The sequence below is a fragment of the Astyanax mexicanus genome, chromosome 9 (genome assembly GCF_023375975.1).
Source record: "Astyanax mexicanus isolate ESR-SI-001 chromosome 9, AstMex3_surface, whole genome shotgun sequence".
Lineage (NCBI taxonomy): Eukaryota > Metazoa > Chordata > Actinopteri > Characiformes > Acestrorhamphidae > Astyanax > Astyanax mexicanus.
This window is the reverse complement of record NC_064416.1, coordinates 27,138,462-27,151,187: the sequence shown is the minus strand read 5'-3', so window position 1 is coordinate 27,151,187 and position 12,726 is coordinate 27,138,462. Positions and strand designations below refer to the sequence as shown.

Genomic DNA, 12,726 nt, shown 5'->3' with positions numbered 1-12,726 from the left:
CAGGCTTTCTTCTGAGAAGCCTGGTATAAACATTACACACTCCGTCTGGATAATTGATCCCAAATCTTGTTTGACAACGGGTTTTTTCACAGACACTTCACAAGCTTCCTCAGCGTAGCTGAGCTTTTTTGGCCACTTTGCAAATACCACAACAACTCAACACTCATTAAATCTTGTGTCGAGTGTGTGAGAATCCCTCACTTCTGTCTTCCCCAACACTTGTGTGTGTGTGTGTGTATGTGTGTTTTCCCTCCTCCCCTTTATGCTTTGTAAAATGAACTCTCTTTCTCTCTGTGACATTTATTCCCCTTCAGAAAATGTTAGGAACGTCTTGATGACAGCGTAAAAAAATAAAACAGTTCATTGACTGAGTTTCTGTAATGAACGTCAGTTAACAAATATCACAAATCTAATTGATTGACAGTAGAACCACATCAGAAAACAGCTTTCCTTCCAAACTTCTTAAAATGCATAATAAATGATGAGATCAGTCAAATAACAGCCAATGGTTAAGGAGCTTTAGTCAGTATATTTTACCATTTTTACATAACAGAGATGTCTTAATAATAAGGACTTTTTAAATCAATCTCCCCCAACTCCATAAAACAGCATACATGACAGACAGCATTACGGGTTATACAATGCATAAATGGATGGCATAAATATGATGAGTTAATAATAATGATTTCAAAATAATATGGGTCAGTTTTGCAGACAGACATTAAGCCAAGCAATATATTAAGTAACTTTATTTTTCTTTCAGTGGAAAATATCAATTTAAAACGCTGTGTAGTTCAGGACTAGGCTTAATCCCTGTCTGGGAAACTGGCCCTACAACATTCAAAATTACAATCAGTTACAATAATATTCAGGAAAGTTTCAAAAAAGTTTCTACTCATTTTTAAGGCAAACAGAAAAGAAGGTTTGCTGTGTTCTTTTCATTGTATTTATTTGAATCACATTTGTGTATCCTGATTAATAGTTTTATTATTAAATCAATTTATCCATTTAAACTGACATGAAATCTAAAAAGTCACTGAATCGCTTCCAAAAGTATCATAAATCATTGCGAGGTCAGAGATTTACACCCCTAGGCAAATGTCTGAGTGATGAATGACGACTGTATAGTTTCTGTAACATACTGTACATGGTCTTAATCATACATTTCACACTGACTTTCACAAGAATTGTGACAATACTTTACAATACTTTTCTTTTCTTTTTTTTTATAATTTATTTCAACTTCTTAAACTGCACGCATTTTACACACATTTGTGTTCAGGTGTTACACAGCAGGGCGTTAGACACGCATTGTAAAACAGTCCCTCTAAATTTTAGACTCTAAGGAAAATATGGTTAGGCTTTAATATAAAGAGTTCTGATAATACAGGCATGTATTATATTGTATATTCATATGGTTCATAACCTAAAGGTGTCTATCTTGCTGTGATTAGTCATCTACAGCACTAAGAATTGTGTAAAATGTGGTAACAGGGGAATATACTGTTTTATCACCTAAGCGTTAGTGTGTGTTAGTCTTTGCACAAGTACAGTACAAAAAAAATGACTATTAAAAAGCTTTTAGCCGCATCCAGCGGTAGAGACGAGCCTAACTTCTGCCCGTGCTTCCCAGTAGTCCTCATTAGAAAACAAGCTGCTTCCAATTAGGGCCAGTCCACACACTGAATCAATCTCTCTGTCCTTCTGTCCTGCCCTGACTCTTTGATTACTTCTGAAAATATTTATATTTCCTAATAACTTGAGTTTAGTCCAGCGGTTCAAAGATTAAATCCAGACTGGGAGAGTAATTGCAAGTGGACTACGTGGAAATTATATCTATATGGAAACCCAGCAATTGAATGCAGTTAAAATGTCAGTTGTTGCTTCGAAATACATGAAGATTTAGTGTTTCACGATGACTCTGCTATTGTACAACGTGGCTTTGTACTGTAATATTCCCGACGAAACAAGACAGATGAAGACAAACCTCTCTTTGTTTTGAAGTACTGTTGACATCTCATCCCATGGTGCTGATTAAAAGATTCATGGTAGTTTGTACATTCACATTTGATAATAAGGACAAAAGGCTTGTAGGATATAAATACAATGCTCACTTTATTGGATTGCTGTTAATTTGACAGAATAATTACACAGTACTGTTCAGAATCAGTTGTGCAGTTTGCCGCTACAATATGCCGCGAGCTCCGCTAATCAGTCGGCGGCTCTGGCCGTTTCATTGATGTGTGATTGATAAATGAAAATGTCTCTTTTGTTTCCTTGCATTATTCACTATGGAGAGACACACAGAGTACTTTATTAAACATCAGCATGACAACAGGAAGTCTGAAGACATGGCATACGCAGGCGCAGACCTACATGTCTCACATGCACTGTTTGGGAGTGCCACGCATCAGTCTCAGCCTGACGAACCCTGAGCTTTATGAACCTTACTGTGCGTGTACGCTAATCCTTTAGGGGGGCCCATAAGTAAAGTTCAGACAGTTGTTCATTTGTCGGGCTGGTGTAGGTTTACAGCAAAGCGTCGTTTTCTCTTACCTCATGAGCCCTATTAATCTTGCTCAGCCACGTTTCAATAGGTAGCTATATCCTCCACAATGTGACACCACTGTCTCAGTTGACTCTGTGTGTGTGTGTGTCTGTCTACGTGTGCGTGTGTGTGAGGGTGCATGTCTGTCTGCGTGTGTGGTATCTTGTCACTGTGTAGTACGCTACTGCATGTATGTTAAGGCATTGATAGTGGCTTCTGGTGACACAATTAGAATTCCCTTGTAATTATTAACAGTTATTATGTTTATTGTAAACATGCTTATGAAAGTTTGTTATATATATATATATATATATATATATATATATATATATATATATATATATATATATATATATATATATATAATTTAGAATTATAATATATTATTATTCTTCAAAATACAAAAAAAACATGTTACTTTCCAGACTCCACTATACAGCTCTGAAAAAAAAAATATAAGACCACTTAAAAATGAAAACAAAAAGAAAAGGAAGTTGGATGATCACAAGCCATCAAAGCAAGCTGAACTGCTCGAATTTTGTGCTGCAGGAGTGGCATAAAGTTATCCAAAAGCAGTGTGTAAGACTGGTGGAGGAGAACAAAATGCCAAGATGCAAGAAAACTGTAATTAAAAACCAGGGTTATTCCACCAAATATTGATTTGTGAACTCTTAAAACTTCATGAATATGAACTTGCTTTCTTTGCATTATTTGAGGTCTGAAAGCAGTGCAAATAAATGCTCTAAATGACAATATTTTTATTTGGAATTTGGGAGGAATGTTGCATGTAGTTTATGGAATAAAACAACAATGTTCATTTTACTCAAACATATACCTATAAATAGCAAAATCAGAAAAACTGATTCAGAAACTGAAGTGGTCTCTTAATTTTTGTCCAGAGCTGCATATAATTTAGAATTATAATATATTATAATTCAAAAAATAAAATCAATGTCACTTTCCAAACTCCATTGTTTATACAATGTAAAGAAAAGGGAAAAAAAAAACTGAACAGAAAAAATATTTACTTTTCATGGAAGTCATTTTGAAACATTTATATAGGTCCGTTTACCATGACATTTTGACACAATGCATAGAATAAATGCATGATTATAATAAAATAATCTAAAGTCTCCTAAAATAATATTGTATTAGTTGAATTAGCAGAAAATACACTTTCTATAGCAAAAACAACATGCTAGGTAACTGTTAGCACATGGGGAAAACATCAGAATTCTTAAAAACAGGAATAGAAGCATTTTATAGAATATGTAGAACTGTATTTATGTCTGTCGATGTCTGTCATTCAATCTAAACATTAACATAAGAGAAGAGTGTTGCATTAACATCAGTACTGAAGACAGATCTCACTCAGACTAACCTGATCCACACATGTCTTCCACTCCGTTTTCTCCCAAGTGTTTCACCCATGCGCTTGGCTGTGACATCATCATTGAGAGCTGCTTGGTGTCGGTGGCCACGGCCTCTCCACATCATCCTCGCTGCTCCCGGACCTGCACACACTTAACACAGCAGACAACTGACCCGCTGTTCCACTTTCGTCCATACACAAGCCTCAGGTTCAGTTTGAGGCACAGTTTAAGGTTACATCACCTTTAGACGACACAGCAAGTGACATGCCTGATCCTGATCCTGATCCTACTGAGGGTTTAATAGATTTATGGATCATTCTTTGTATATAGATTGCCAACGTTTGCTCAGTGGTATTCTCACTGCATCACATGTTTACATTTTACATGCATTTAAAATCTTTTGGAAGCAATTAGAGTTAAAACACTTAAAGGGTGCCGTCGCATTTCTTTCCTTCCACCTAGAATTTTGTTAGTCATTATATGTGGCCTTAACATGGTGAGTAGTAATACTTAAACCTTTTAAAAGTATGCAGAACACTAACCAATGCTGTTATTGGCAGTTTGATGAAAAAAAAAAACAGTGGAAAAACAGTGTGTGTGTTTTATTTTTCAGACTTCAATTTTGAAAAGTGTTATTTATGCAGCATTTTTGTGCTTCGCAGCAAGTTACAAGCATTTTCATGCATCACGGCCGGATCATTCTGAGTGTACTGAATGAGCTAGGTGGTATTTCTCCACCAAATAGCTTCCCACAGCCATGCATGCTATCATCTTCACCACTTAACTGCACCGCAAACCACAAACCTGTTGGAAAAGGGGTTCTTTTTTAAGAGGAGTAAGTACAGCTTTCACACTCACTGCACAACAAATTGTAATGCTGTTTCAAGTATTAACAACGGCCATAAACAAGACTTTTTTAACACACTTCCGCCTGAGCGCCGTCATGTTTAAGACGTGTGTGAAGACGGGGAACACATATACAAGCTTCACTGAAGTACACATAATGATGATTTTAATCGGAATGATCATTTATAGTCATATGCGGCTCACTTACGAATACAGGGCACAGCTGGCGGAAGCTGTGATTTACATAATGTTTTATCAAATAGATGCTTTATTTCACATTAGCTTGCTTACATACTCCCTTGTTTGTGTATATTGGGTATATTGTCTCTCTCTCTTTTTTTTGTTTTACTTCCACTACCACTGCAACCAAAGCAGACACTCGAGAGCTTCGTAAGTGGTGCAGTATGATACAAATTAGTCTTAAAATGTGCTTTTCAGGAGTTTGAAACATACGAACAGATGATTTTTTTTTACTTGTTCTAATTTAATCAGTCCCCAATACAAACAGAACACACCGTGTAATTAGACATGTGTAAATTGTAAAAAAAAAAAAAAAAAAAAGCACACTATATGGATATGATGGTCTGTGCAATCACTGTTGCACACATCATGTGCAACTTTAAATTGCAGTGTGATTTCAGGCGAGCATATGGGGGAAAATGGTGTGAAATAAATTCAAAGTATATCATAGCAGCTGCTTGTTTGTAAAATTATTTTTTAAAGACTGAGCGAGAAAAAAAACAAAGTCTTCCATTCAAAGTTTTTCAACTATTTTATATACAACAATAAAAAAAATATGACATACAGTAACCATAAAATGTAAAATATAATTTATGTAATGTATTTTTCTAAACTAAATCTAAATTAATTATAATAGGCCATTAAAATTGCCTATTTAGCATAATATAAATTAATTATTTTCTTAAATTAATCATTTTCTTTTTAAACATGTTTTGCAGGAGGTCTCACCGGTTTGTGCAGGCAAAAACAGTGACTATTTCCATTCGGATTAATGATTTCATATATCTGAAAAGCATACAGAAAACTCAGCTTTCAGTTTTAACCCATTAACTGCTGTTCTGTGCAAATTATTAATTCGCTTCATTGAATTTACTGGGTAACATAAAAGTCTGGAAATTAATAACTGAATAATGAGCTTTAATGTAAAAAAAAAATAATGCATTCCAAAGATTCCATGCAGCACTGCCTTAACCTGCTTTTATCGTGCTGGAAATAACACATCCAATGTCAGCCTTATCATAAAGCCAAATGGTAGTCAAATGGTAACCACGAGAATAAAGCCACTTCATTTGTGTACATTTGCCTATTTACTTGATTTATTTATTAAAATCTAGTATGTGCTGATGATGTCTGAGATCACCCTCTGAGATCCCGCTGCATAAGCATGTAGTGTAAAATAAACTCCTGTTATTATTTACACTACAGCCTGCCACAGTACCTTGTCCAATCACTACCCACGCAGTGTTGTCAAATGCCTCATCACACACTGAGGAGCACTTTTTATTTATCCATGAAGGCAACCGATTGGCTGGGATCTAGGTAGCCATTGTAACCATGCAAGCAATTTGCAAGCACACGCACCTGTACATATATACCGAATATAGCAGACTAAAGTCTAATGCAACTTTAACTCACTACTCACATCCATCCAATTCATTTACATTACAAGAAAAGAAGGCTTAAAGAGGATGAGCTTAGGGTATATTATTCTCACACTGAGAACTGACCACTAAGAAAGCTTCAGCTCTGAGCGAATGTACTGAGCATTAAAGGCAAATCTACAAGAGCAAAATGTAGTGCGGGTTTATTGTGCCATGAGGAAGCACTAAGTCCTCTGAATTCCCCAGGCAGCAGTGTTGTTTTAAGACCGAAGGTAATGTTGAACAAATTACAACATATTTGGGCACCAGTCCAGACGTCTGTACAGAATAAGACCATAATCCCATTCAATTTGCCTGTAAGTGGTATCTGAGGCTTTTGAATGAGCATGGACACCGAAGAGTTCTTGTAAGTGTGTGTGTGTGTGTGTGTGAATGTAATTTGTTAACGTGTTTTGATGGAACTATGCTGAAGGATTGCACATAATATTGATTGTAAAGTTCTGAAAATTGTTGTTCATTATTTTATTAGTTTGTAAGAATTTAATGATATATGCTGTTAGTTGTTGTTTGGTTTTTGTATGTTTTATTTTAATTCATACTGATCTCTTTAGATTATTTATCCACCTGTTCTAAACACTGCAGTGGAGTCAAATGACATAACCAAATACAACTAATTGGAATTCATGATTTCAACTGCACGTAATGTTCAAATCAAATTAAATTTATTTGTATAGCTTTTTTACAACTGATGTTGTCACAAAACAACTTTATCAAAATGTGATCAAAGTTTCCAAATCTGTAAATTATACAGCTAGGTTAAAGTAATAAAAAAGTGTTAAATAAAATACTGTAAAGGTGTAAAGGTTGTGAATATTACAGGGAGGATATATCTGGCAATTGCTTACATTAAAAAAAAGCTTCAATCATTAATCATCTCCTTCATGTTTAACAACTTAAATTACCGTAAACATAAAATGTAAAAATAATTAATAAAGCATTTTACAACAAAAATGTCCAGAGTAAACTTTAAAACACGTTTCTCTAGTCATGTTAGCAAAACTTTTTGTTTGTTTGTTTTGTTTCATTATTATTTATTTTCTGGCACATACAAATATTTTAGAATTCAGCAAAATAATATTTTTTTGTAGCAAAATAGGCTAATTGTTTTACTGCAGCTGACTTCTCTGTATCACTGTATCTAATTTGTGATCTTTTAAGGTGCTTGCTGGGCACTGTTGGAAAAATCCCCCAACCGTCCTGAGGCACTGTTTCTGGGATGTGCACTGAAATGTACCAGGCTGAACTACACCAGCCTATAGGGTCCAACCCCCTCTACATTATAACCCATTACAACCTATCACCTATAGTCATGACAGAGCTTAAAATATTATTTTGTATTTTTACACTTATTGCAGAATTCACTTTTTTAAAAAGTCTTGGAGAACACAAAATATTTCTATTATTTTAAGATCTACTAAGCTACAGTGTTGAGATTCTGGTGGGATCAAAAATTGCTGTCAGTTTTGGGGACAAAATGGAAATAGGAATAATTAAAGGAAGTCTTACATACACAAGTGTGTAAATAATCAGTGCAATACGCAGCTACATCTCAGCTCAGTGTCAATTGGGTTAGGAACAATATTAAGTGGTTTGTTTGTGCTACACAATGATATTACAGGCTACTGTGCTGATAAATAGGCTATCCGTCCAGATCTCAAGGGCCATCTGAGATGAGACAATGCTGCTTTAGAGGGCATACTGTAATTCTTCATTTCTGACTTCTCATCATCTAACTTAATCAGTCCCTTCATGTAGATTAGCCTGGTTAACCTTTGATCCATCCCGGGCCTGCAAGGGTTAATCAGGTCGGCATCTTTGCTGACCCCTGGGTCACCGCCCCCCTATCTCTCGCATGAAGGGCTCAGTAAAGGCAGCGATAAGATTAAGGTGAACTTTCCACTTTGCCATAAAGTCAAGGCATAGGGCTAAACAATATAGACTGCACACCTGCTCTGACTGGACCTAAAAAGAGGAAGTTGAAGAGAGATGTTCTTGTTTAATAAATGTAGTAATTAGTTATACTATATATATATATATATATATATATATATATATATATATATATATATATATATATATATAATATATATATATTTTTTTTTTTACTTCATCACTTCATCACAGCGCTCTGTCTTCCCCAAACAATTCTAAAGTGCTTCCCTTCTTCCCTCACGCTTTGGTCATCATACAGAAATCGTTAAAGATCCTGCTATTTGTGTGTGTGTCGGTGTGTCGGTGTGTGTGTGTTTGGGGGGGGGGGGGTGTATGATCAGTAAATATTTAGTGTGACTCCATCTCTGGGTCCTGTCCTAATCGATGCGGCTCGCGGCGGGGGTGGTCGCACACTGAGCCCTACGGGTCACCACTGTTCCTTATGAAGTGCAGTTCGCGCGGACACATGCACTCCTACCATTAAACACGCGGCGCGCTTACCTCCATTAATCTACCTCAGAAATGACTGAATCAGCTCCAAATTACCGCACAGAAATCGTTAGCGCTAGGTGTGTAATACTAGCTGTTGGTCTCTGTCCTGGATAACATCTGTTTTTAATACTTCGACCTGTTGTGTGCATTTAGTAGAGTGTAATGTAGGCTATACCAGTCTTTGTCTATGTTTCTAGTATTGTAAAAGTTTGAAACAATGCTGTAAAAGAGCCGTATAATGTATAAACCCATACCGAGGCGCTTTAATCGTATTCCGTAAAATAATAATAATAATAATAATAATAATAATAATAATAATAATAATAATAATAATAATAATAAAATGATAAATCTATATACGGTCAGTGAGCTGTCTAACGCATGAGTGTGTTAATGTTCAGAACTTTCCTTATTCCTTGGAATATGGAAATGTAGGTAACAGCATTTAATTTTCATCAAACGATGTCATTCAGATATACTGGTATTAACGTTTAAGTGTTGAGTTGATCGTCTGGTAAGCAGCTCTTTATTATACAACATTATATGCATATTTATGTATTCATGTGAGCTATTAACTGATTAGTTTTTAATAAACTCATTTTTTTGTGGGAAATTTCTTCGCCTTCTTAGTGCCTTAACTGGCTTCGTGTCTATATAAGTAAGCATTGTCTGACTGATTGGGTGTAAAAATGTTCTCTGAACTTGGCCGTGAATGGAGGTGGTCAGCGATGTTCGAGCCGGTTCGCCCAAAAACAGACAGGTGTGTGTCCTGCCTGCCCCCCCCCCCCCCCTCCCTCTACCTCCCTTCTTCTCCCAGTCCCTCAGCCCACACAAAGCATCAGCAGTCAGGCGCGTTTGCACCTTCTGTGCACCAGAAAAAAAATCGCGAACGCCCGCCTCTGCCATTTTTAAGAAGAAAGAAAGAAACTTTCGTCGTTTCGAGATTTTTAGACATTCACCACCACCTCAGTGCCCGTTCACGAAGATGTGCACCAAATGACAAAGTTAAAGCGGCGGAGAAGAAATTGTGATTTTCTCTGTCGCTCAGACACTTCTGATTTTTTTCCCTAACTCCCTATTTTTTGTAATTTTTGTATTTTTTTGCACAATCATTTCAATAAACAGAAGAGACGCGTCTTTTTTCTTTCTTGTGTTATTCGTCTGTTGGGGAGAGGAAGCGTTGCGGTTGCCCTGACTAAAAAAAACAAACAAAAAAAACTACAATAAAAAAGCTGAAAGAAAAAGAGGACTAAGCCCATTTTCTCTAGGAGAGGATGCAGCACGGGGAAGACGAATCAACACCATATGCGTATGGTACATCTAGGAGCCTGGGTGTGTAAGAGTGTGTTCGTGATGCTCTTTGCTTCTCTGTCTGCTTTGATTTAGATGTGAACTTATGCTTACTTGATTTGCTTGTAAATACATACACACTGAGTGTTCACACGTTAAATAGATATCAGCTTCGCCCAGAGAAAGACTAAAATATCTGCATTTACTCGCGAGGCAAAACAAAGTTAGTTCGATTTTGACTGAATATTTTGCGGAAGAAATACAATATTTTTTACATATAGTAAACACGTGGGTCTGTGTGAGTTTGCGTGTATCTGTAATCCTTTATCTTTGTACCGCCGGAACAATCTTTATTTCCTTGAATCCTCCTGAATACGGTGCACAACACAATGACAGTAGGCTTTCTTCTATTAATCACAGAACGTGAAATAAAACACTTACTTACCATTGATGTCTGTAAATCCCCCCAAAAAACACGCCACATTTTTTTCTTAAGTTCTGTCTGCGTTCTTTTAGAGACGGTAAGCTGGAAGTCGCAGTGCAGATGTCTTTTAAAAGAAAAAAATAATGATCATTTAAATATAGTTCATCGAAGGTTTAAACCGCGCAAAGCCAAAGAAAACGTCTTGGAATGGTTTTCTTCGTACGGCAGAGGGAAAGGTGTGGGAGATACCTACACGCGCAGCTCCACCACGTCCGAGTCAATCAGGAGGAGAAGCTCAGCAGCATTAATCAGATTAAAATGGGCGCCTGAGAGTTCGCGAAGAGGCGAGCAGCCCGGAGCCCCCTTGTCCGTCCATGTAAGATGGCTGTGCCACATTCGAGTGCTCCATCCGCTAGGGGGCGCCCACATACTGTAGGAGATCCAGCCTCTCACCTCATTGGCGGCTGTGCTTTCCAGCGCTGTCAGTTTTTTTTCGGTGAACCCCCAAAAACTCAGACGGCCCTTGGCAATGCTTGAAGTAAACCTTCGACGAGCCAGGTTTTCCAGCGTGCCCTGACCACGGAGCCCCTCGAGCGACACACAAGACACACTATGTCATTCTCACAAGTTAAAGACTGACCGTGAGGCATCTCGGGTAATCAGAGGGTATCAGAGTCCTACTAACAGGTCATAGGGTGGTCAGTGCACTGTGGCCAGTCTGCCCTACCCCTTTCTGCTACCTTGGATTGATTGAACTCCAGGATGCTTGGTTGGACCTATTAGACTTTATTATGATTTTACAGTGATGCTGAGGCCCATTAGAAAGATATTAAATTAATATTTTTTCAGCCTTTACAATTGTATATGTGGTAAATAGTATTATAGCCTACTTACCAGCAAATCTTACAAGAACATTTGATTTTTGAAACTTTTGATGATTATTCCTCCAAAATAAACCCCTTCATGACATTGTGGTGATAAATTAAGAAACACGGGGTTCTCATAATAGCTTTTGATAAAAAAAAAACAACTGCTGACTTTTACAATGAATGTATGTTGCGCGTGTTAGGAAAATTGTGTTATTTTTGGTTCCACGGCAAAAGCTATTGAAACACCGTGTTTGCTGCATGAAAAATGGTAATTAATAACAATGGTAATTAATAATATGTAAAGCACGCAACATATAATTTATGTTTCTGACATTAAGATTAGCCATTACAGTAAAATACAGTGTAATAAAACAAATAGTGTATTCACGTTTGAGGGATGAACGCATCGTGTAACAAACATTAAACAGACAATAAACACACGTAAATACTGCTGTTGTATTGTATTATGTTTGTGCAAAGGTTATCTTATATAATGTAATATGTATTTAAATTGATTTATTTAATTTAACTTTTTTAAGATAATTTGGGTTTATAGCAAATTAATGTAAGCGAATATGCAAATTTCACTTACTAATCAACGAACAACTCTCCTTCGCATCATCTACCAAAACTATATTTGTAAATGCATTATTAGTGATTATTTACCTGTGCTGCTGCCATGTAATATGGGTTTACCTGATTTAGAAGTAGGCTGCTCTAATCCGGTTGATGCCGAATGAAAGTGAGCTCATATTTTGTGCGTTTTTCGCCGCACTGACGAGAGGCAAAGCATGATATGACATGATCTAATACTAATATAGAGAAATAATATTTACCGCATTAAATGTTTAGATTTTAAGTCATTTCACATATAAGATATTAGACAGATAATTGTATTTTCATTTAACCCGATAATGCACATTAAAAAAAACAGCCCTTTGGGAGAACAATGCACAACGTCAAGCTTTTCATAATTCTCGGATTAAATATATATTGATTTACTGTTGTTTTTTTAAATCGTGGTTTTATGTTAAATATATTGTATTGGGCTTGACTCCGACTCGCGTTAGGACCCGGTGGGTCCTCGACCCTCTTTTTCTCCCTCTCTCCTCCTGCTCTGGCAAAGCACCAAGTAGCACAAGTGCCGACCAGCCAATAGGGTTCAGGGGGCGGTCCGTGAGCTCTGACCAGTCAAACACAGTCACTTTCCATATATGGCAACTCATCTCCATGGCAACGTGTGCTAAGTTGCAGCAGTCGTGTCAAAGTT

General features: G+C 36.8%; 1 long non-coding RNA gene across 1 annotated transcript; it reads right to left on the bottom strand.

Annotated features, from left to right (window-relative positions):
• Positions 1–2,098: 2,098 nt before the first annotated feature.
• On the bottom strand, positions 2,099–8,473 carry LOC125804555 (uncharacterized). Its single transcript, XR_007440657.1, has 2 exons — positions 3,930–8,473; positions 2,099–2,289 (listed from the first exon to the last, which is right to left on the bottom strand). It is a non-coding gene; the product is annotated as an uncharacterized LOC125804555 (long non-coding RNA).
• Between the last annotated feature and the right edge of the window lie 4,253 nt (positions 8,474–12,726).